Source organism: Myxine glutinosa, chromosome 2, assembly GCF_964187855.1.
Source record: "Myxine glutinosa chromosome 2, kmMyxGlut1.1, whole genome shotgun sequence".
In the NCBI taxonomy this organism is placed as follows: Eukaryota; Metazoa; Chordata; class Myxini; order Myxiniformes; family Myxinidae; genus Myxine; species Myxine glutinosa.
This window is the reverse complement of record NC_136262.1, coordinates 55,304,354-55,317,637: the sequence shown is the minus strand read 5'-3', so window position 1 is coordinate 55,317,637 and position 13,284 is coordinate 55,304,354.

Here is a 13,284-nt window from a genome sequence, read left to right as displayed (position 1 = left end):
TCTACATGCATACATACAGTGCATTCAGAAAGTATTCAGACCCCTTCACTTTTTTCACATTTTGTTATGTTGCAGCCTTATGCTGGAATCGGTTAAATTCATTTTTTCCTCATCAATCTACACTCAATACCCCCCTAATGACAAAGATAAAACAGGATTTTAGAAAGTTTTGCAAATTTATTAAAAAGAAAAAACTGAAATGTCAAATTGACATCCGTATTCAGATCCTTTGCTATGACACTTGAAATTTAGCTCAGGTGCCTCCCATTTATCTTGATCATCTTTGAGATGTTTCTACACCTTGATTGGAGTCCACCTGTGGTGAATTCAATTGTTTGACATGATTGGGAAAAGGCACACACCTGTCTATATAAGATCTCACTGCTGACAATGCATATCAGAGCAAAAACCAAGCCATGAGGTTGAAGGAACTGCCTGCAGAGCTCAGAGACAGGATTGTGTCGAGGCACAGATATGGGGAAGCCTACAAAAAATTTTCTGCTGCATTGAAGGTTCCCAAGAGCACAGTGGCCTCCATAATTCTTAAATGGAAGAAGTTTGGAACAAAAAGGACTCTTCCTAGAGCTGGCCGCCCGGCCAAACTGAGCAAGCGGGGGAGAAGGGCCTTGGTAAGAGAGGTGACCAAGAACCCGATGGTCACTCTGGCTGAGCTCCAGAGATCCTGTGTGGAGATGGGAGAAACTTCTAGAAGGACAACCATCACTGCAACACTCCACCGATCTGGGCTTTATGGCAGAGTGGCCCGACGGAAGCCAAACAGTTCCAACTTGGTTTCATCAGACCACAGAATCTTGTTTCTCACAGTCTGAGAGTCCTTTAGGTGCTTTTTTCAAACTCCAAGTGGCTTTCATGTGTCTTTCACAGAGGAGAGGCTTCCGTGCAATAAATTTGCAAAACTTTCTAAAATCCTGTTTTCTCTTTGTCATTATGGGGTATTGAGTGTAGTTTGATGAGGGAAAAAATGAATTTAAACGATATCAGCATAAGGCTGCAACATAACAAAATGTGAAAAAAGTGAAGGGGTCTGAATACTTTCTGAATGCACTGTACATATGTGTATTGTTTTTTTTAATGATTAAGCACTGCCAACAAATATCAGTGCTCATTTATGGGTATTGAAAATATTGACTTGGCTTTTGCCAACTTTAGATATTGAGACAGTTTTTTTTTCAAATCATTTAAATATCCAAGTCCCACAGTCCACTAAAATGAACATCTGTGTTTTTACCAAAAGCAGACTTGCCTTACAACATGCAAGTTGCACTGCATGTCGAGAAGATCCCGCAGACATGTATATTAATGGTGTGAATAGTTTAGGAATCTTGCGGCCAAGATCCGGGACCTCAAATACATATCCGGGTATCCCTTGGACTGCAACAAGTGGCCATGAGCTGTTGTAGTCCTATTAGACTATCTGCTACTTTGAGGGCCACCAAGTTGATTGTTTATTGTTTTATATCATCGGAACGGCCAGTTTGCCCCGTGTAATTCTTACTTTGAAACTATCTAGCCTTGAGAGAGGTTGTAAATTATTTGAAGCTGTTTTTCCAAGTATCAAAACCTGTTTGTGAGAGAGTGTTTGTTTGTTTGTGAGAGAATGAAAAGGTGAGAACCGTTTTTTCATTGTCGCTTGTTGCCTTTCCAAATTCCAAGTTTAACGCCTCTTGAAATTCCGAATTCCTAGCTATATATATATATATATTGTTACGGTTTTGAGGTTTGTACAGTGAGTTCAATAAATGTTAAAGGTTTGCCCCCCATAGATAGTCACACAAGCAACATGTAGCCTCATTTGTAGTATAGTTATTTCTTAGTATGTGTGAAAATAGGCCATTTCCTATGTTAGTTCTGCGTTGTGTAAAGACAGGAGAATAGGCCCTACTTCTACCAGTCATCCTACGTCTGTAGCCTCAATCCAGTTTGTTAACGTTGGTTCATATTGGGCGAGTTAACACGAGGGAGGCGGAGGAGGATAGGGGCGGAGTCGAGGCGGAGCGGTAGAAGCGATGACGGTAAGCATGAGCCGCCGATCAGAGTTCAGAGGTGGTGGCATCAGAGGGCGTGGTGAGAAGAGTCTGGTGAGTTCCAGAAGGTTCGCGGGGCGTGCCTATAAAACCCGATGCACAAAGCCATCAAGAGGACTTGCACCAGTTGCGGTAACAGGACTTGCAGAGGAGGACTGAAGCAGAGGACTAGCGCTGGAGAACCCAAAGGACTGCAGCAGAGAGATAAAGGACTGAAGCGGAGGACTTGCCGGGAGAGAGGAAGACATTAAAGAGAACTTACAGCCAGAGCGCGCGGTGCTTCATGAGCTTGATGCGCCTTGCCGCACTTGCATGAGAACGGCTGAGTAACCGCCCTTTGCCGTAAAAGTCCGCCCTTTGCCGTAAAAGTGCGCCCTTTGGCGTAAAAGTCCGCCCCTTGCTGTTCCGCCCGATATATCGCCTTCGTTCGAGAGACGCGCTACGAGTCCCTGTCTTCGCCGATCACCATCTTCGCGGGACGCACGTGGACCACGGAGAGCTGGACGGGGCCGATCCTGGATGACCACATCGGCGCGTTGGTGAACATCGACATCTGCAATCCCCTGTGTGAGTGTGTGAGACGGGCCTGTTGTCCCAGGGATAAGTAAGACTGTCTAAGCTTGCTCTGTGTCTCTACGTCCTAAACTGTACATACGTGTGGGAGTCATTAAACCCATCTGTTCTTCCTTTCTTCTTGATTCGATCGTTCCCGTGATTTCTCCATTTGACTAAGCATGGCACGAATAGAACCGCTTAAATCGGAGTCCATTAATTGAGACTGCGCGGATCACGTGTACGCAAACCGCTTGACGTACTCCAACCTCACGTGGTTCGTGCGGGGCTTGCTACCTCGTTCCCGTGGTGGCGCGAGTACTTAGGTACGAGCGAGAATTTGTTCCCGAAACCCTATTTTGCGCTCGCCCGGAAAGGACGTAATAAGTCTCGGTTCCGCCAGGCCAGTAAAGACAAGGGGATTAATCCCCCCTTGATAAGGTGAGAAGGCCGGCGAGAGAACCGTAACAATTGGTGTCAGGAGTTTGGGATAGGACCCGAAGTGCGCTTAACGCACTCCAAAATTACGAGCGACCAAAATTTAGTTTTAAAATCCAAAATTTTAGTTCGTGCCATGGCTAGCCAAAGCGGTCGCATGCCGGTGGGGGTAGAAAATGAGGTAGACGAGGTAGAATCGATAACCCAGGACCCACAGGAAGAATTGGTAGAAGAGGAGGAAGCAGAAGAAGGGCCGGCAGCAGAGGTAGAAAATTGCGGCGCCTCGCACATGGCGGCGAGGGCAGAGCCCACGGCGCCAGGGGGTTCGGACCTGCACTTACTCCTAACTCAATTCATGGCATCCATAAAAAAGGAAGGGGACAAAAGAAGAAGGGAAATGAAGGACGAAATTCGGGGACTAAATGATGACATAAAAAAAAGAAACGGCAAAATGGATGCTCAAAGTGGCCAATTGAAAGAATTGGGGGACAAATCCACCCGGGACATAGAAGAAATGGATAATCAATTAAAAGAAGTGGGGGACGAATACATCCGGGGAATAAAAGAAATGGGGGAGAACATTGGGCACATGTTGAGCGAAGAGGTCACATTGGTACGCGACGAGGTAACGCGGTGTGAGGAACGCGGGGAGAGTGGGGTAGAGCAGAGCGCAGCTAAGTTGACCGAGGGGATAGAAATCGCGACTCGGGGTGTAGAAGAGCCGACGGCCGCCAAATTGGAAAAATAAATTTTATGCGCACCGGTGGTCGTCGAGCTAGAAAAATAAATCATAGAAATTGCAGAGACAATTGGGGCCGAAGAGACGGCAGAGATAGAAATTAAATCGAGGGAAAAATTGGAATGCACTCAAAGTCTGTGTTTGCACCGTGATGTCGGGCTTGCTAACCCCAATGAAGGTTTGCAGGTGGTGCTGCCGCGGAAGAAGGTCCCTAAGGTGAGCAGGAGTGTGTATGGTGGGAAAAGATTTTTGGCGCGCTTGGGATCGAGGCGCAACCTGGGCGCTCGTGGAAGGTCCTTTGCACGGTGTACGAGGGTGAATGGCGCGCGTGTAACAAAAGAGTGTACGCGAGAGTGTGCGATGGCCGATGGTGTTACAGAGTGTCTAACGGAATGCAGGAAGTGTATGAGAGGCGGTGGAGCGCCGCGTTGTGCGAGTGAGGAACTGGTCGCGTGGGGTGAGAACGCGGCCCGAGCATCGACGCAGACCGGGGTAGCGTTTAACGCGACGTATAGCCGACGCGAGCCCTCGGTGTGTGGTGTGCTTTGTGTGCCGCAGGGATCGATGCCGCGGCGGTCTCGCAAGGATCGGCGTGCACGGTTCGCGCCAGGCCCCGCCCTGTATGGTTGGTGCCGTGTCATGGCGGCGATCGGCACGGTTCAAGGGGAGGAAGGAGAGGTCGGAGCCACGCCCCCTGGCAGCTGCGGTGCTCCGACCGTGGGCGGTTGGGCCATCGTGCATGGGACCGCAAGGCCTCACACAAAGATGGCGCCCTGAACCTTGGCCCAAGTATGCCTCCTCCCCTGAATCGAAAATGCCGGACGGACCCAACCTACAGGCGACCAACCACCCGCATGCGTCGCGAGCTGTGGAAATGTATTCCCACCCGACGAGGCTCGAGTATAGTGGACGGACAGCCATAGTGTTGGCGAATGGTACCCTTCGTGGGGGAGTGGTGGTTTCGCCATTCCTCACTGGGGCTCATGAGCATTACATTATGGGGATGGCAGTGAAAGCTCGCGAAGGGCGGGCTAGGATAATTGCTAGGGAATTAGAAGGATGACGGTAGAGGACATGAGAGTAAAGTAGCGACATTTGTACAGGTAGAGGGGACGTAGAGAGATTAGAGGGATGATAACGACGAGGGAAGTGCTTAGTGTAAGGGAAGACGGGGAAGCACGAGTTTTAGGGGAAGTAGTCAGCTAGATGATGCTGTGTGTGTGAGAAATTGTGTATGGAGACAAATGGAATTGTGTTTGAGGGGTGTGAATTGACTTGCATGGTGTGCAAGTGGGGAACAGGTGTGTGAGCACAAGAGGTGTGCAAGATAACTTGGTGTGTGGGAGAATATTTGGTGTGGAATGCTTGGTGGGAGATAGAAGGTGTGGAATGCATGGTGCGAAGGAGTGAATGGGGGGAGATGGACCCCTTCACGAATACCCGGGGTGGGTAGTTTAAAGTCAGGTAGAGGGCTTAGGTAAATTGTTTGGATATTGACACCTGTGGTGCGGGAAGTAGCCAGAAGTGCTTGGTTGGGTGCATGAGTCTATGAAATGGCTGGGCGTGTGGGCTTTGTTAGTGCGTGTGGTTATTGGGGCACTCCGCCAGTGGTAGTCTGCCGGCCAGGTGAGGCCGCAGGTAGGCTCTGGGAGCCAGTTAGAGTAGTTGTTGAGTGGGGCCCGAGGATCCCAAGAGAGGACCCGGGTAGCCCAATGCCGAGGAGGGCATCAGGGGGTGAGAGAGCCAGGAGGGGCCTTCCCCAATTAAGATAGTCGCAAGGAGCAAGGTAAGCTCGGGTGGCGACTTCAGTGGCAGAGGTGCGCAGGTAGTTGGACCTGCTAGTGGAGTCACGTGACCCAGCCCCGAAATTGTGCAAAGGCACAGTGTGAAAAATTGGGGAGTGAGACCCAAATTCATAGGGCGCCGCAGAGTGGTCAATGGGAATCAGGTTTTTAGAACCACATAGTTTAAAGATGCCAATTGGCAGGGCAAGACCCCGGGTAGTTTAAATGAGTTAATGTAACTAGTGTAGTTAGGAAGAGAATTCCCTTCGCGCCATCCACATCCATTCACCGAGGATGACGAAACTCCACACCAGGACTATGTGAACGATTTGAGCAAGTGAGACCCATCTTGACGTGATGAGACAATGCGTTTGTTCCATTCCTTCCTTCATGGGAGGGAATGGAAGATGAATTTGGAGTAGAGGGGGATATGGGAGACAGGACGTAGTGACGAATTTGTAAATACAGGGAAGGGCAAGGGTAGTGTAAGCGACGTTGGGGGGCACAGACGGTTAGGGACGAGTCTGCTCTGCTCGCTCCTCCACGCCCCTCATGCTGCATTACCTTGTGTTTTGGTGTACCTTTGTGCCCTTTCCGTTTGCTGACTGTGCTTTGTCTCTCCTCCCCACCCATGGACCCAATTTGGAGGAGGAGTTGTGCAGCAACACTGAACTGTGCAGCTGCACCTTGCTGCACTTTGCTACACCCGTGCAGATGAACTGCGCAGCACTTTACTGATGTATTCTTGGTTATAACTTTGCTGCCCGTGTGCAGCACTTGTTGCCACAAACACTTTGCACAGCACATTACACATTATGGACCACAGGTTTTGTGGCCTTACACTTTGCTGTGCAGTACTTTGCTGCAAACTTACCTTGCATCTTCGGACCACTGGTTTTGAGTGGCGTCAATGTCACGCAGACGGACCACATAAGATTTGCCCTGCTGGCAAATCAAATAAAAACGAACACGGGTTTTTTTACATTTTATTCTTGGTGTGCCAGGAAAGCAGAACGGTAAGCTTTATTGCACACAGAAGATGCGACATGCAGGAAGCAAGAAGATGCAGGAAGACAGAAGATGCCAGCCACCAGCAGCAAATGTGAACTTTTTGAAATGTGTTTTGTGTATTGGTGCTGTGATGTGCTTTCTCTCCCCTCCAATCTTCTTCCACAAAGAACAGGTCCTGGGTTATAGAACTGTAAATAAGTAGGTTTTGTGCTTGTAAATAATAGATGCTGCCCACCGGCTTTATGTGTAGTTTGAAGATAATTCCGCAATTCGGTTAGTTGTGGGCGTGAGTCTGTTAGATTTAGTTACACAACGCATTAGGTGGGACATATCTAGTGTTGTAAAACTGTCGCATACACGGGTTAGAGTAAATGTTAGGGGGACCCACATCTAAGTGTCACACATAATTAAAAGTTAGTCCCAACTCTTGCTCAAAACCGGTCGTTCCCACTTGTGTAGGTTCGACTCGGGGACGAGTCTGACGAGGGAAGGGGGGCAGTGTTATGGTGTTGAGGTTTGTTACAGTGAGTTCAATAAATGTTAAAGGTTTGCCCCCCATAGATAGTCACACAAGCAACATGTAGCCTCATTTGTAGTATAGTTATTTCTTAGTATGTGTGAGAATAGGCCATTTCCTATGTTAGTTCTGCGTTGTGAAAGACAGGAGAATAGGCCCTACTTCTACCAATCATCCTACGTCTGTAGCCTCAATCCAGTTTGTTAACGTTGGTTCATATTGGGCGAGTTAACATGAGGGAGGCGGGGGAGGATCTGGGTGGAGTCGAGGCGGAGCGGCAGGAGCGATGACGGTAAGCATGAGCCGCCAATCAGAGTTCAGAGGTGGTGGCGTCAGAGGGCAGGTGAGAAGAGTCTGGTGAGTTCCAGAAGGTTCGCGGGGCGTGCCTATAAAACCCGATGCACAAAGCCCTCGAGAGGACTTGCACCAGTTACGGTAACAGGACTTGCAGAGGAGGACTGAAGCGGAGGACTAGCGCTGGAGAACCCAAAAGACTGCAGCAGAGATAAAAGACTGAAGCGGAGGACTTGCCGGGGGAGAGGAAGACATTAAAGAGAACTTACAGCCAGAATGCGCGGTGCTTGATGAGCTTGATGCACCTTGCCGCACTTGCATGAGAATGGCTGAGTAACCGCCCTTTGCCGTAAAAGTCCGCCCTTTGCCGTAAAAGTCCGCCGCTTGCCGTTCCGCCCGATATATCGCCTTTGTTCGAGAGACGCGCTACGAGTCCCTGTCTTTGCCGATCACCATCTTCGAGGGACACACGTGGACCATGGAGAGCTGGACGGGGCCGATCCTGGATGACCACATCGGCGCGTTGGTGAACATTGACATCTGCAATCCCCTGTGTGAGTGTGTGAGACGGGCCCGTTGTCCAAGGGATAAGTAAGACTGTCTAAGCTTGCTCTGTGTCTCTTCATCCTGAACTGTACATACGTGTGGGAATCATTAAACCCATCTGTCCTTCCTTTCTTCTTGATTCGATCGTTCCCCTGATTTCTCCATTTGAGTAAGCGTGGCACGAATAGAACCGCTTAAATCGGGGTCCATTAATTGAGACTGCGTGGATCACGTGTACGCAAACCACTCGGCGTACTCCAACCTCACGTGGTTCGTGCGAGGCTTGCTACCTCGTTTCCATGGCGGCGCGAGTACTTAGGTACGAGCGAGAATTTGGTCCCGAAACCCTATTTTGCGCTCGCCCGGAAAGGACGTAATAAGTCTCGGTTCCACCAGGCCAGTAAAGACAAGGGGATTAATCCCCCCTTGATAAGGGGAGAAGGCCGGCGAGAGAACCGTAACTATATATATATATATATATATATATATATATATATATATATATATATATATATATATGTGGTGATGTGATGCTGTGAAGAGAAACAGGTTGAGATGGTTTGGTCATGTGTTGAGGAAGGATGAAAGTGACTTGTTGAGAAGAGTGATGGAAATGAATGTAAAAGTAAGTAGAGGACGGGGAAGACCGAGAAAGACTTGGCTGAAGGTGTTGGAAGAAGAAATGCGGGCAAGGGGGTTAACAAGGGGAGATGCAGAAAATAGGGAAAATGGAGAAGATGGTCATGGGGCCCGCAAGGCTAACCCCCGCTCTAGCAGGGAAAATGGCGTTAAAATGCCTGTTGTTATTGTGTTGTGTGTGTGTGTATATATATATTATACATATATATATATACTGTATATATATATATATAGTGAGTATGCGTATCTCTCGGCTTTCGTGGCAGCTCATGCATAACGATGGAATCACGTCATACATGCCATAATGAAATAACACGTCATACATGCCATAATGAAGGGAGCATTTTCTTTCTTTCCATGATCGAGGCTCATAGGACAACGGAAGAGCAATATGGTGGGTATGAACCAACAGTGTGGCAACATTTTGACAAAATAAACAAGAGAATGAACAAGCAAAACGAGGAGAGGGAAGAGGGAGGAAAAATTGTAACCTGCATGTAAGAGGACCGTGTATTCGGAAAGGGGCGGGTGGGAATAAGGATTGTGGATAAGGATTTGGGGTGACATGAAATGGCAGTGCACCACCTGTTTGAAGCCTTGGTGGGAAGAGGAGGATTTGATTGGAGTTCCACAGATGGGAGAAGTGAGCTGAAAAAGAGTTGAGGTGTGTAGTCAGCATTGATTTGCAGAGTTAAATCAGGAGGGGTTTCCATTGTACTGCATTCTTGTTTGAGCCAAAGCCCATACCCACTTGTACATCCCTTTAAGTACCAAACAGACAATCGTTGAAAAGCACCATTTCGAAAAAAAATGGATTGAAGTGTGTATTTTTTCTTCCAGGATGACATGAACAAAAATAGGACCACTAAACTTGTAGTTTATCTGGGCCCCATCCCCAACATGATTAATAGTCAATATCATCATTTTAAAACTTGATTTAAAACTTAACTTGTGCATTTGCAAGCCCCAGATATTTCCTTCCTATCAGTGTTCAGAAGCACCCAAACCAGATACGGTGTCTCCCTCCAACTATTTCATTGTGCAGGGGCACACCCTTTCTCTCAAATACTTTTCAAGTATTTTCGGCTTCTTTAGAAGCTTTGTGAGCTATTTTAGGTGCCAAACCCTATCGCATGATAGAAACGCACATGCTCTGAAGATCGCCATTTCTAGGAGGTTTCTGTGCATGCACAGTGCACACTGAGCATTCTGTGGCAGATTGCGTTGTTTTGAAAGTCCCGTATTGACCGAAAAGGATTGTTCTTGTGTAACTCTAGTTCCTGGTGTTGAGAATATGGTGAATCAGGATGTTTTAGTTATTCTCTTTAATTTCATGATTTGATGGGGTTGAGCGCGTTTCCACGCGATCATTGATGAAGATCAGGAATAGATTGGGGTTCAGAACACTGCTTTGGGGCACTCCAGCCTTGGCAAGGAGAAGGTATGAGAGGGTCCTATTGAGAGCCACGCATTGGCGATGAGAGTAGAAGCTTGAAATCTAGGAGTGAAGAGTGTGATTGAACTGTCTTTGGAAGGCAGTTCCACAAATTTAAGAAAAGAGGAACAAAAGAGTGGAGGTGTCCAGAAAGCCTGGAATTTGAGAGTTTAACCAGAAAGGATATATTGGAAGAACACATAAATTCTGGAGGAGCTGAGGATTGCAGGGCTGAGAGAGTAGAGGGAACTTCAGGTAGTGGAAAAAAAAAGAAAGTCTGGGTAAATGAGGGATACCAAGCAGTGGCTTCCACACAGGTGTGGCCCATGTCCTAATTGGGTAAATAACATCCCAACTTGCTTAATGTATAAAAATGCTGCACAGACCTAGTTGCCTATAATTATGGGTAGCATGGCTGCAAGAGGAGACCCCCCCCCCCCCCCCAAATCCCCATCCACAGAGCACATGTCCAATGGTTTGATGAACATGACACTCGACGTTTTTCATATATCATGGCCTTCTCAGTCACCAGATCCGAACCCAATCAATAATTTACGGAACGACGCCTGAAACAGTGTTTTCCACCAAAATCAAACGGGTATGAGTTGATTGACTTTCTCATGGAGGAAAGGTGCCGCATCCGTCCTGCAGAATTCCAGACTCTGGTGGACTCTATGCCACGATGCATAATAGGCCGTACTGGCTGGCCCATGTGGTGGCCCAACACCATGTTAAGTGACTTTATATTGGTGTTTCCATTTTTTGTCCACTAACTGTAGATCAGAAGAGAAGCAATAAAATATACAGGTCACCAACTTCTCTGCGATTTGAAAGAACAGACCTGTTCTGGCGTCATCATGTAAGCTGACAATAACGTTGAGAACTTTCGGTTGAAAATGTGAAGCTGGAGAGACATACATGATGCCAGAGCACCTGTCATAAGGCAGAGCAGTATGCCATCGAGCCTTGGACACGGTTCACCAGAGGATCTGGGTTCGATTCCTGTTCTGTGCATCTAATTTTCCCACATATGTCAATCAAGCAATATCATGCAAGGAACAGTTAAATATCTTGTGAATATAATAAGAGTATTGTCCAGCTTTTTGGACCCTAAAAGCTTTGTTGGATTAACTCAACCCAATCCCAAGTCCTCAATTCCCCCTACCCCCAAGCCTAAATCCTCAACCCCTAACTCCTCCCCCAATCCTAAGTGCTGAACTCTCCTTCCCCACAACCCCAAGTCCTCAACCTATATAAGTATCCAGTCCCATGCCCAAGGCTTTAATCCATCTCCTCCACACTCAAGTCTTCAAACTCCCTCCTCACCCTAAGTGCTCAAACCTCATCACCCAACTCTTTGCCCCCCCCCCCCCTCTCCCCTGGTCACAACTCTGTCCAGCATTCTCCCTTTCTTCCCGTTTCTCAAAGCAAGAGATTCATTACATATTCGATTCTTACATCTTCTTCTGACAGAGAGATTCTTACATCATTACATATTATTTGTTCATTCATTTAAATTAAAATGGTGGAATATTTAACTCTTTCCCTTCCCCTATCCAACTTGATAATCTACCATGACCAACTTCATTCACCTATTACTACCTCCTCTTAACCTGCTTTATCACCATCACAACTTCTCCTTTCACTCCATTCACAATCTCAAAAGCAGCGAGATACACTGCATGGCCAAAAGTATGCGGACAACCCTTCTAATTGGTGGATTTGGCTGTTTCAGCCACACCCATTGCTGACAGTTATATATAATCAAGCACACAGCCATGCAATCTCCATAGACAAACATTGGCAGTAGAATGGGCCATACTGAAGAGCTCAGTGACTTTCCACGTGGCACCGGCATAGGATGCCACCTTTCCATCAAGTCAGTTCGTCAAATTTCTACCCTGCTAGAGTTGCCCCGGTCAACTGTAAGTATTGTTAGTGTGAAGTGGAAACGTCTAGGACCATCAACAGCTCAGCCGCGAAGTGGTAGGCCACACAAGCTCACAGAACGGGACCACCGAGTGCTGAAGCGCGTAACACATAAAAATAGTCTGTCCTTGGTTGCAACACTCACTACAGAGTTCCAAACTGCCTCTGGAAGCAACGTCGGCACAACAACTGCTTTTCTGGGGATTCATGAAATGGGTTTCCATGGCCAAGCAGCCGCACACAAGCCTAAGATCACCATGCACAATGCCAAGCGTCGGCTGGAGTGGTGTAAAGCTCGCCGCCATTGGACTCTGGAGCAGTGGAAACGCGTTCTCTGGAGTGATGATTCACGCTTCACCATCTGGCAGTCCGATGGATGAATATGAGTTTGGTGGATGCCAGGAGAACATGACCTGCCCGAATGCATAGTGCCAACTGTAAAGTTTGGTGGAGGAGGAATAATGGTCTGAGGCTGTTTTTCATGGTTCAGGCTCATCGCCTTAGTTCCAGTGAAGGGAAATCTTAATGCTACAGCATACAATGACATTCTAGACGATTGTGTGCTTCCAACTTTGTGGCAACAGTTTGGGGAAGGACCTTTCCTGTTTCAGCATGACAATGCCCCCGTGCACAAAACGAAGTCCATGCAGAAATGGTTTGCCGAGATCGGTGTGGAAGAACTTGACTGGCTTGCACAGAGCCCTGACGTCAACCCCATCAAACTCCTTTGGGATGAATTGGAACGCCGACTGCGAGCCAGGCCTAATCTTCCAAAATCAGTGCCCGACCTCACAAATGCTCTTGTGGCTGGATGGAAGCACATCCCTGCAGCAATGCTCCAACATCTATTGGAAAGCATTCCCAGAAGAGTGGAGGCTCTTGTAGCAGCAAAGGGGGGGGGACCAACTCCATATCAATGCCCATGATTTTGGAATGAGATGTTCGACGAGCACATATGGGTGTGATGTTCGGGTGTCCACATACTTTTGGGTATGTAGTGCATGTCTCGTGGGAACAATTATCCAAACTCCCTTCAAGTCCACATTCACAAAACCGTGAGATTTGTCCCACTGAAATTTTTTGGAATTGCCACTGTTAAGTGAGTGGAAGTAGCCTAATTGTGTTAATAAAAAATAGCCCCGAGTGGGCTGACGGTCATCTCTTGATGTTCAAACCAAAGCTGATTTGAGGGAAGCCCCCTGATCTCCTGGAAAATCCGAAATCTTAGACCGAACGACCTTGCAGACCATCGAGTAGAAGGGCTGTATCGGGTTTCAGAGCAATCGCTTGGCAAATAAGGGACGAGTAGGATCCGAAGTTTCAGGGGCCTAACTCCCATTCCCTACCACATAATG